Genomic DNA, 13241 nt, shown 5'->3' with positions numbered 1-13241 from the left:
CATTGGAGAAGAATGTGTATCCAGGTTTCTGGGGATGGAGTGTCCTATATATATCCACTAGGCCTCTTTCTTCCATTTCTCTCCTCAGGTCTAGTATATTCTTGTTGGGTTTCAGTCTGGTTGACCTATCCAGTGTTGACAAAGCAGTGTTGAGGTCCCCCACAATTATTGTGTTGTTATTGATATTATTTTTCAGATTTGTCAACAGTTGTATTAAATACTTTGCTGGCCCCTCATTCGGTGCATATATGTTTAGAGTTATTTCTTCCTGCTCTACATACCCCTTGATTAATATAAAATGTCCATCTTTGTCCCTTACAACCTTCCTGAGTATAAAGTTTGCATTATCTGATATTAGTATGGCCACTCCAGCTTTTTTATGGGTGTTGTTTGCTTGGATAATTTTTCTCCAGCCTTTTATTTTGAGTCTGTTTGTTCTGGCTATTCAGGTGCGTTTCTTGTAGGCAGCAGAAGGTTGGATTGAGTGTTTTGATCCATTTAGCCACTCTGTGTCTCTTGACTGGTGCATTTAGTCCATTGACGTTGAGAGAAAGAATTGTCCTGGGATTTAATGCCATCTTTATATCGAAATTTGGTGTGTCTTTTGGTTACTCTTGTCTTAAATTAGGTCTTTCAGTTTTTCTCTTAAGACTGGTTTTGAGTCTGTAAAGTTTCTGAGCTGTTTTTTGTCTGTGAAACCATGTATTCTTCCGTCAAACCGGAAAGTGAGTTTTGCTAGGTACAGTATTCTAGGTGAAGCATTCATTTCATTCAGTCTTGTCACAATGTCCCACCACTGCTTTCTGACATTGAGTGTTTCTGGTGACAGGTCTGCTGTAAATCTCAAGGATGCTTGCTTGAATGTAATTTCCCCTTTTGATCTTGCTGTTTTCAGAATTCTGTCTCTATCTGTGGGATTTGTCATTGTGACTAGGATGTGTCTTGGGGTGGTTTTTCTGGGGTCTCTTTTGGTTGGTACTCTTCGGGCATGCAGGATTTGATCACATATATTCTTTAGCTCTGGGAGTTTCTCTTTAATGATATTCTTGACCGTTGATTCTTCCTGGAAATTTTCTTCCTGGGTCTCTGGAACTCCAATGATTCTGAAGTTGTTTCTGTTGATCTTATCATAGACTTCTATCTTCATCTGTTCCCATTCTTTGACTAATTTTTCCATTGTCTGTTCATTTGCTTTAAGTTTTTTTTTCCAATCTCTCCTGCTGTATGGAATTGTTATGTATCTCATCTTCCACAGCACCAAGTCTATTCTCAGCTTCTGATACCCTGTCCCAGAGCTTATCCATTTTGTCATTCACTTCGTTTACTGACTTTTTCAGGCCTGTTAGTTGACATGTTATTTCAGTTTGGAGTTTTGTGATTTCTGTCTTCATATTTTCTTGGTTCTTATTAGTGTTCTGTTCAACTCGATCCATCATTTCTTTGAGTTCTTTGAGCATCTTCCATATTGCTAGTCTAAAGTCCTTATCTGAGAGGTTGATTAGTTGGTTGGTCATTATCTGGTCATCAGAATTGTCATCTTCATTCTCTATGTCTGATGCTGGCCTGCGTTGTTTCCCCATTGTCCCACTTGTATTGTGGGTTTTTCTACGTGTTGTGGTGGAATTCATTGGCTATATGATGCAGGCACCACTCTCCTCTGGCTCCGCCCTTTCTGGATGGGCCGACTTGCCTCTAAGGGAGGGGAGTCCTCCGTGGATGAAGCCTCACACAGGATCAAATCTTAGGCCCGAGCACGCAGCAGAGAAGACAGTCCGGAGAGAAATGCTTGCTTCTGTGATCCAGCAAGGTTCTTAGTGTGATTTTTTTCTTCTTGTTGCGATGATATTCTTTTTTGCTCGCTCGCAGGTTAGCTTCAGAATGCTGTTTTTTTGGGGGTTCACCTCCCAGGGCTCTGAGGAGAGCCCCTCGCTGGGTAGCTTCAGGATGGAGTTTTTGGGGGTTCGCTTCCCAGGGCTCTGAGGAGAGTCTCAGGATTCGGAAAAGACAGAGAAGTACAGGACAGGGCTCCCTTCAGGTCCTCAGCCTCCTAAGAAGAAGCACAGCCAGGCGGGGACTCTGCAAGTGAGTCAATCAGCACTTCACCTGGCAGTCCCCAAGGTCAGCCACCTCTTACTCACCTGCTCGCTGGGTAGGTTTAGAATGCAGTTTTTGTGAGTTTGCTTCCCAGGGCTCTGAGGAGAGCTCCAAGGATTCAGAAAAGACAGAGAAGCACAGGGCAGGGCTCCCTTCAGGTCCTCAGTTTCCTCAGAAGAAGCACAGCCAGGCGGGGACTCTGCAAGTGAGTCAATCAGCTCTTCACCTAGCAGTCTCCTTGGTCAGCCATTTTTTACTCACTCCCCCGCTGGCTGGGTAGGTTCAGAATGCAGTTTTTGGGGGTTCGCTTCCCAGGGCTCTGAGGAGAGCTCCAAGGATTCAGAAAAGACAGAGAAGCACAGGGCAGGGCTCCCTTCAGGTCCTCAGTTTCCTCAGAAGAAGACCTCTATCAATTGATGAACGAATACACGTAGCAATCAATGTACTAAAAGAGTAAACATCCTTAAAATGGAATAAAGTACTGATATTTACTACAATACAGATGGACTTTAAAACATTACACTAAGTGAAGTGATCTAAACACGAGACACCATATCTATGCTTCCTCTTGTATAAAACACCCAGTATAGGAGGATAACTGTATCAAAAGCATACTTGTGATTGCCAAGTGTTGAAGGGGAGAGGAATCAAGAGTATCTGATAAGGGGTGAAAGATTTCTTGGGAAGGAGAATGATAAGCATGCAGTCGAATTAATAGATATAGATGAACTTTATGCTATGTTTATGCCCTTTATTTGTTGTTGTTTTTTTTTTTTTTTTTTTTTTTTTTTTTGGGTTACACCCGGCAGCACTCAGGGGTTACTCCTGGCTCTAAGCTCAGAAATCACTCCTAGCAGGCTCAAGGGACCATTTGGGATGCTGGGATTCGAACCACTGTCCTTCTGTATGCAAGGCAAATGCCCTACCTTCATGCTCTCAGGCCCCATGAATTACATCTTAACAGTTGGAAATTTTTTTATTGAAACAACATGACTACAAAGTTGTTCATACTGAAGTTTTTATATTCAGATAAAGCTGTTAATGATTGAGTTACAGTCATGCAATGTACAGCCTTCACCAGTGCCCACTTCCTGCCACCAATTAAAAAGCTATTAAGTTTTTGGGAGCTGGAGAGATAGCACAGTGGCGTTTGCCTTGCAAGTAGCTGACCCAGGACCTAAGGTGTTTGGTTCGAATCCTGGTGTCTCATATGGTCCCCCGTGCCTGCCAGGAGCTATTTTTGAGCAGATAGCCAGGAGTAACCTCTGAGCACTGCCGGGTGTGGCCCAAAAACCAAAAAAAAAATAAAAAATAAAAAAAAGCTATTAAGTTTTTAATGACAGGAATGAGACAGAAACAGATGCTCTTGTTTTTATGTTAACAAAATGTTCTGCTTTGTTCATGTAAAAATATTCAATGTAAACACAAAATAATGCAATATAATCATGATTAGTTAAGACATTATCAGATGTGAGGACCTTACTAATATTAACTATAATTTAACTATTTAATTTAACTATATTAAATTAAAATGAATAAAGTACTGATATTTACTACAATACAGATGGACTTTAAAAACTCTACACTAAGTGAAGTGATCTAGACCAATGATCTAGGTCCAGCGTTTTTGGAAAACAACATAGATATTCCAAAAAAAACCCCTAGAAATTGAGCTTTCTTATGACCCAAAATTCCTTTGCATGCCTATGTTCATTACACTATTGTAATTCATTTGTAATTGTAATTCAATGTAATTCATTGCACTATTCACAACAGCCATAATCTAAAAATCAACCCAAGTACCTGAGGACAGATGAGCGGATAAAGAAACAAAGGTACATCTGCACAATGGAATCTACACAATGGAATACTACATAGCTGTTAGAAAAAGTGATGTTATGAAATTTGCTTATTCATGGAAATATATGGAGAATTTTATGCTGAGCAAAAGAAATAGTGCCCAGGATACAAGAGCCCCCACTGAGTGGGAGAAACTATTCACCCAATACCTATCAGACAAGGGGCTAATCTCCGAAATATACAAGGCACTGACAGAAATTTACAAGAAAAAAACATCTAATCCCATCAAAAAATGGGGAGAAGAAATGAACAGACACTTTGACAAAGAAGAAATACAAATGGCTAAAAGACACATGAAAAAATGCTCCACATCACTAATCATCAGGGAGATGCAAATCAAAACAACTATGAGGTACCACCTCACACCACAGAGATTGGAACACATCACGAAGAATGAGAACAAGCAGTGTTGGCGGGAATGTGGAAAGAAAGGAACTCTTATCCACTGCTGGTGGGAATGCCGTCTAGTTGAACCTTTATGGAAAGCAATATGAAGATTCCTCCAAAAACTGAAAATCCAGCGCCCATACGACCCAGCTATACCACTCCTAGGAATATACCCTAGGAACACAAAAATACAATACAAAAATCCCTTCCTTACACCTATATTCATTGCAGCACTATTTACCATAGCAAGTCTCTGGAAACAGCCAAGATACCCTTCAACAGATGAATGGCTAAAGAAACTGTGGTACATATACACAATGGAATATTATGCAGCCGTCATGAGAGATGAAGTCATGAAATTTTCCTATACATAGATGTACATGGAATCTATTATGCTGAGTGAAATAAGACAGAGAGAGAAAAAGACGCAGAATGGTCTCACTCATCTATGGGTTTTAAGAAAAATTAAAGACATTGTTGCAATAATAACTTTCAGACACAAAGGAGTAAAGAGCTGGAAGTTACAGCTCACCTCATGAAGCTCACCACAAACAGGGATGAGTTTAGTTAGAGAAATAGCTACGTTTTGAACTATCCTAATAATGAAAATGTACAAGGGAAATAGAAAGCCTGTCTAGAGTACAGGCGGGGGTTGGGTGGGGAGGAGGGAGATTTGGGACATTGGTGATGGGAATGTTGCACTGGTGATGGGTGGTGTTCTTTACATGACTGAAACCCAAATACAATCATGTATGTAATAAAGTTGTTTAAATAAAAAAATGAATTAGAGGGAGAGGAATAGACATAGAATGATCACATTCATTTGTGGGATATAAAAAATATAGTATGGCAATAATGAGATGAGATGAGATGCCAAAAGGACCAGTCCACGGAAGGAAGTTTGCCACAAATGCTGGGAAAGTGCAGTGAGGGCAGAGTAGGGACCACTATGACAATGATAGTTGGAAATGGTCACTCTGGACAAGAATTGAATGCTAAAAAAAAAAAAAGATAAAATGCTATGCATAATACCAATTAAGAATAATTGCAAAAACACAGTGTCTAAAAGGAAAAAAAAGGAAGATAGATAAAGTATTAGCAAGAGAGAAGAAAGAGACAGAGAGATGAAAAAAAGCCTATCACACTGGCACGTAGGTGAGAGGACAGTGGGGGGAAATGTGGGAGGGAAAGTGGGGATGGGAAATGTGCACTGGTGAAGGACATTGGACATTGTATAACTGAAATTCAATCCTGAACAACTTTGTAACTATCTCACTGTGATTCAATTAAAGAATTTTAATAATCATAAATTAAAGAATTTACTTATAGTTACTTATTACAAAATTAAATTTAAAATTAATAAAGCACTACTTTAAAAACAAATAAACAAACAAAAAACATTTACCTGAGACCTCCAAGAGGAGAGTAAGGATTGCTGTTTTCAATTCCAGATGAATAGCAAAAACTGAAGTGAAAGAAATAAAGTAAGATCAATTTACAAGTTGACTTAAACTGAGATTAAAAAAAGAATACTTGGAGAAAGCTGTGATTTGGTTGGGCGGAAGCTACAAGCTTTGCAGCTGTCATTTGGTGAAAGAATCCACTTCCTTGTGTAATTCTGGGCAGTAATAATCCAGCTGTTGACAACTAAAAACATCTGTATGGCAGTGTGGTGGCTGTTTTTACTTAGCAGCCCACTGAATATGAAGGACTAGGTTAGGTAAAAGAAACAAAGATAACTCAAGAGTTTCAGGCCAAACAAACTAAAGTAGAATGAATTCATTCTCAAGAGTTGGGGAAGGGGATCAAAGTGATAGTACAGACTAGAGTGACTTTATAGTGGTACAATGCTTTGTGGGTACAATGCTTGTCTTGCATGTGGCTGACCTATGTTCAGTCCACAGCACCCATATGATCCCCTTCCCTCTGGCCTGCCACAAATAATCCTTGATCCCTGAGTACAGAGTCAGGAGTCATAGGTAGGTGTGGACAAAAACTAAATGAACAAAAACTTTTAAAGAAAAGAATTGGGAGGAAGGACTGTGTGTGAGGTCCACAGTGGGTGTGTCAAGGTGCTGATCAGATGTTGACAGATGAGTTGATCAAATGAGATGTTGACAAAACATTTATATTGCAGTTCCAGCCCTTTTTGGCCATCTTTCTGTTCTAAGACACAGTATTTCTGATATTAAAACAAAAGGCTAGTAAAGTCATTGGATCAGTAAAACAAACAATAGAAAAACCTATTGGAAGAAACTGACAGTGGAAGCAATCATAGTGAGTATTTACAACTTACAGATATAATTCCCTATGAAAATATAAAATATTATAGATGAGATTAGCTATCTGCCGGCACTATCGCCTTGAATAGGGAGCAGGATGTCACCCAACCCAGAAAAAACAAATAGTAAGATTATCCAGATTCAAAGAAGGTGGCAAAACTATGTTCTCATACCTAGATGTAATTAAAGAAAGATGCCATTTTGGGAAAGCAGTATTTGAACCACATTAATACAACATTGTTGAAAGGACACACCAAACACTAATAGCATAAACTGTCCTAGTAAAAAGATCTGGATGACTAGGATAGAGTGTCAAGAGAGGAGTTTTCACTGTAAATGCATATAAGTGCATTTCTGAATTTTGGTGTGTGAATGGGTTACCTAACAAAGAAATAACAACAGATCTAAAAAGTCTGCATTTTTGTACGTGTAGTTGTCAAAATGTAGTTATCTCAAAGGAAATCAGAGTTATAATCTATCAGAATCTAGTCCTCCAGCACTAGCTAAGATGGAATGTGATTTTTATTTATTTATTTATTTATTTAATTTTTGGTTTTTGGTTTTTGGGTCACACCCAGCAGTCCTCCGCAGTTACTCCTGGCTCCACGCTCAGAAATAGCTCCTGGCAGGCTTGGGGGATCATATGGGATGTTGGGATTCGAACCAATGACCTTCTGCATGAGAGGCAAAAGCCCTACCTCCACGCTCTCTCTGGCCCCGAAATGAGAATATTTATTTCCTGGAAGAGTGAAACAAAATCAGATCCATGGATTTGGAAAAAAATCTGCCTCAATAATCTCTTTTTTTGCTTTTTTTTTTTTTTCAGTGAAGCAATATAGTAAAAAGAGACATTTATTTTGAGAAATATGAGGGAGAGGGATGGGAAAATAGAGGGAGGTGTTCAAGAGAAATCTGGGCTGATCCATAGGGAAAAGAACCCAAAGTACAAATTTCAGGTTAAGATGCCAGTAAATCTCCAAGGTGGAGAAAATACTTTTAACCTCTGAGCTCACCAAGCAACATTCTAATACCTGAAAATGCTCACATGGGGAAGCACAAGAGCCAGGAAAGAGATACCTCACAATCACACTGGAAAATATTCAATCAATATTCTCACTTACCCTTTAGTTTCATAGGTTTGCCCAGTTCTTGTTCTCATAATATGTTCTTTTTTGTTTGTTTGTTTGTTTGTTTTGGGGTTTTTTTGGGGGGTCACATCCAGCAGCGCTCACGGGTTACTCCTTCAAGGCTCAGAAATTGCTCCTGGCAGGCTCGGGGGACCATATGGGATGCCAGGATTAGAACCACTGTCCTTCTGCATGCAAGGAAACCGCCTTACCTCCATGCTCCCCCCTACCCTTTATTTTTGCCTGCCTAGTCAAAGTCCACTGTCTTAATGAAACGCTGTGGGACTGACTTGTTCCCACAATACCTTATTATCCTAGTTCGAAGCACCACACAGACTGCTCTCGAATTGCCGAGTTATCTGTTTCTTATTGGGCTGTGCTTTTCCTTCACCTCTGTATCCCTAGGACAGTCCCGGTTTCATTTGGGGAAATATTTAGCGATGCTTAGAGGCTATGCTTGCTAATGGAGCCTGCTGGGCAGAGTATGCAGTACTGGAATGAAACCTAAGTCCCCCATATGCAAAAGTACTGTGTGTTCCAACCTATTGTGCTATCTCTCTGGTCCTTCATTCGACATTCTTTTGTCCAAAACACTGAGGGAAAAAAAAATCCCCATTCTCAACCTACATTGAATGAAACTGACATTATTTGAAGACCCACTTCAGTTAAATGTCTTTTAGCCTAAACTTGCTATTTCCAAGAACCTATTGACACTTAAGTGAGGACTTATTGTATATATATATATATTTTTTTGGGGGGCCACACCCGTTTGACGCTCAGGGGTTACTCCTGGCTATGTGCTCAGAAATCGCCCCTGGCTTGGGGGGACCATATGGGACGCCGGGGGATCGAACCGCGGTCCGTTCCTTGGCTAGCGCTTGTAAGGCAGACACCTTACCTCTAGCGCCACCTTCCCGGCCCGACTTATTGTATATTACTGTCTTGCCTGCTACACAACCTTTCTGGTGTCTCTTCGAAAGATCTATGTACGTCTTAAATTTATCTTCTCAGGAGCTTGTAGTTGATTCCTTGATACATGTTTCTGGTTTTAGATACCCTGTGCTTAGGTTAGAAGTTTTTCTTTACATTTTCCTGTGATGCGCTTTTGCAAACAGCCGCTCTTTTATTATTGACTAATTTTTCTTTTAATAATTGTAGACAATATTGTTTCTTTACTAAAAACAAACGGGGGAATTGTTGTGTATGTAAATATTTTGGGGGATTACTATGTTACTCACCCTAAACTGATTGGTGATTGTGCCCTACCCTAGGGTGTGACCTGGCATTCTGCCCCCACCCTAGGGTAAGACCTGATTCTGCGTTCACCATTGGTTGGTATCTGATCCCACCATTGGGTGGTACCTGACTCTGGAGTATAAAAAGAGAGGTCTGTGGAAGGCCGGGGCTTTTGGCTGGCTGGGACTGAATCTGAGTCTTTGGACTTCAGTTTTGTCCATCCGAATAAAGCAAATATTTCCACGAGCCTGACTGTCTGAGAGCTGTTTACCCGCCGTTTCACCTCAGAACCGTGGGCTAGACAGGGTGGCAGACGCGTGCTCCGAGCTGGAAGAAAAGGGCCTCATTCTCCATCCCACCATCAGTCAACCTCTTCAGGGGCTGACTTGCTACATTACTGTTAGGCTTTAATATTTAATTTTTTCCATTTTCTTTTTTAAAAACTTTATTTTTTTATATTTTTTCAGAAGATGAGTCTTCTTTTATTACTGCGTACTAAAAATCATATCATCATAAAATTTAAAATATAGGAAACATGTGACCTGACAAAAATAACAGTAACAGCATAAATTCAAATATGGGATAAAAATTACCTTTCACTTTAGTGTTGTAAGATTTAGCTAAAAAACAATTACAGGAACTTTGTAAAAATACTATATAGAACCACAAACCTTATTTTAAATATTTCTGAATATAAAGACTTTAGTATTTATAAAATTATTCTATTCTTTTCTATTTAATGTGGTCCTTTTTTAGAATTTATTTTAATATAATTTTTATTTTAATCATAGTGGCCTACATATCATTGACAATAATATTTTAGGTACATATTAACATAAAATCAGGGTAATTCCCATCACCGAATTGTCCTCCCTCCACCTCCGTTCCCATCCTACCTCCTATATCCTCCTCCCTCACCCCCGGGGCTGCCAGAATAAGTGGTCCCCTAACTACTAACTAACTTAGCTAATTACTTAGTGGTCCTACACCTGTTTGGTCTTGGTACCTTCCTTATTTCCCGCTCTAGTTGGGAGGCAGGACTAGATAGTTCAAGTTATGTGGTTTTGTTTGAAGAAGTGAAAAGTAATAAACCGGGGAAAAATCAAATATGCCGAAAATGGGCGGAGTCCTTCTGGAAACTCATTTTTTATTATAAATATTTAAACACCATGATTACAAGCATGTTTGTAGTTGGGTTTCAGTCATAAACAGAATACCAAAATTTAATTATTTAATGAAATCATTTAATATTTAATTATTGTATATAATATGTATATATTTAATATACATAACCATTATGAAATCCAAGATTCTAAAATTCATGATTCAAAGTTTTAACGTTAAACTGACCTATTACAAACAAGGGAGTTGAAGGCAAGAGCTCAATGTCTCCCATTTCTTCCGTAAAACAGTAACACCTAACTGCCAAGTATATCAATCACCATATATCTTTTGGTATCATGCCAAGTCCTGCCTGTACAGTCTCTCCTTGAGGGCTTTTAATGGCATGCTCTTGACAATAAGCAAATTTGTTCTCCCTTCGAGGCTAGAGGACTACAACTCAAGAAGATATGTATCTTCTTTTTTTTAATTATCTTTATTTAAACACCGTGGTTACAAATATAATTGTACTTGTATGATTACAGTCATGTAAAGAACACCCCCCTTCACCAGTGCAGGATTCCCACCACCAATTTCCCAGATCTACCTACTCCCCACCCCACCCACACCTGTACTCGAGTCAGGCTTTCTTTTTCCCTCATTCATTCACATTGTTATGATAGTTTTCAGTGTAGTTATTTCTCTAACTGCACTTATCATTCTATGTGGTGAGTTTCATGTCATTAGCTGCACCTACATGGGAGGATGGGGGGAAGTAAGGGTTGGGACTGAGGCAATAAAATATTAGAAATGAGCTTTGTAGGGCAGTATCAAGGTCCCAATACAAGATGGATATTATGGATATATAGAATATATGCACACAATAATATCAATATGAAAAAAAGAGAAAAAGTTTCCACTGACTGTCCCAATATAAACCAGTGCTAGAACAGCCTGCCCTCCTCCCAGAGTGCATTCCCATTAGTGTAGGGAGAGATAGGGGGAAAGCCTGTTGACCCCTATAGAGTCCACCTAGACCGATGTCCAGGGAAAGACTGAAGTCCAGGGGAGAAAAACCCTGTACCTGGCAAGAGCTGGTCTCCAGAATCAAGGACGAAATAGAAAGCCAGATGTCTGCCCGCCCTCCTTCCCATGCACCTCCCCGCTGGAGTACGGAGGGAGGGGGGAACCTGAGGACCACTAAGAGTCCACCTGAACCCACTTCTGGCCATCTGAGCTGGCACCCAGGGAAGGCCTGGAGTCAGGGGAAAAAGACAAGGATGGCTGGGGGCCTGCCAAGCCTCCCAGGACTCCCCAGGCTAGGAAGAAAATCTCTGGTATGGGGCCTGTATCTTCTTGATAGTAGTCTCAGAGATAGAATTGAAACCCATTTCTCCCCAATCCTTCTTTCTAGCTTGTTCCCTCATGCCATCCTGCTCATCTTCAGGGAACTCTGGAGACTAGTTTCAAATACCCAGAATTTATTTATTTATATATTTATATGTTATCTTGGGTCAATAATAGACAGTCCTCAGGGATCACTCTTGGCAGTAATGTTGGGGAAGACCATAAGTCATTTCTAGGACTGTGTCAAGGATGGAGTCCTGGGTGTGATCTCTAGCACAACATTGTTCCCTGTCTACTGCCAGGAGTGACTTCCCCCCTAGTACTGAGCTGAGATTAGCCTCTAAGGACCACTGGGTCACTAAAAGATAGACAGGAACCATGCCAGAAAGTGAGACTTCTGGTGAGCATGTATATGAACTCCATGGTGGTGACCTCTGAGAACCACATACCCATAGCTGTGCACCTCAACTTAGAGTGTTCATACCAGAGGGCACAGGAGCAAGCACCATAAAGAAGCACAAAGCCCTGTGAGCACCATGCTGTGTGTGCAAGTACTACAAATTGTTGGACCACCTCTGTGAGTACCACACCAGGCAACTTCCCACAACTCCAACAATGCCAACAAGGAAAGGAAGGCAAAGAGGGGAGGGACTAAAAAGAGAAAATTAAATGGTTGCATATTAATAATTAAATAATATAAAAATAAATATTCAAGTCCCTTTGTTCCTTTCCTGCATAGGAATGAAACATTTAGATTAAATTTTGTGATTAAAGGGGCCAGAGTGGTGGCTCAGCAGTAGAGTATTTGCCTTGCATGCACTGACCTAGGATGAACTGTGGTTCAATTCCCCAGTGTCCCATATGGTCCCCCGAGCCAGGAGAGATTTCTGAGCATGTAGCCAGGAGTAACCCCTGAGCATCACTGGGTGCGGCCCAAAAACAAAAACAAGAAAAAGAACATTTTGTAATTAAAATAAGTTCTGTACATTCCCTCCAAGAAGAAATACAGATAGCCAAAGGCACATTTAAAATTGCTTCATAGCTTTAATCATCAGGGAGATGCAAATAAAAACAATTGTAAAATAAATTCCATGAGTTATAAGATCGCCCCACATACATGATCTCCAACCCAACTCGATATAGGACTGACCATGGTTCGACCCTCCAGTGTCACATATGGTCCCGCAAGCCAGGAGCAATTTCTGAGCGCATAACCAGGAGTAACCCCTGAGTATCACCAGGTGTGGCCTAAAAACAGAGAGAGAGAGAGAGAGAGAGAGAGAGAGAGAGAGAGAAGAGAAGAGAAGAGAAGAGAAGAGAAGAGAAGAGAAGAGAAGAGAAGAGAAGAGAAGAGAAGAGAAGAGAAGAGAAGAGAAGAGAAGAGAAGAGAAGAGAAGAGAAGAGAAGAGAAGAGAAGAGAAGAGAAGAGAAGAGAAGAGAAGAGAAGAGAAGAGAAGAGAAGAGAAGAGAAGAGAAGAGAAGAGAAGAGAAGAGAAGAGAAGAGAAGAGAAGAGAAGAGAAGAGAAGAGAAGAGAAGAAGAGAAATGTTTGCTCCGAAGGAAGGCAGGCAGAAGGGCAAGAATGAAACTAGGAACATTGGTGATGGGAAAGGTTCACTGGTGAAGGGTGTTGGACATTATTGACTGAAACTCAAACTTTGTAACTATGGGGCAAAAAAAAAAAAAAAACCAAAAAAAACCTATATTATGAACAACCATGTAACCATGGTGTTTAAATAAAGAAAAAATAAGAGTTTTCTGGTTCTGCACAAATCCAGCCTTCAAGGCTTTTTGCACTGTCAGGGAGC

The sequence above is a fragment of the Suncus etruscus genome, chromosome 10 (genome assembly GCF_024139225.1).
Source record: "Suncus etruscus isolate mSunEtr1 chromosome 10, mSunEtr1.pri.cur, whole genome shotgun sequence".
In the NCBI taxonomy this organism is placed as follows: domain Eukaryota; kingdom Metazoa; phylum Chordata; class Mammalia; order Eulipotyphla; family Soricidae; genus Suncus; species Suncus etruscus.
Note: the sequence above shows the minus strand (reverse complement) of the source record.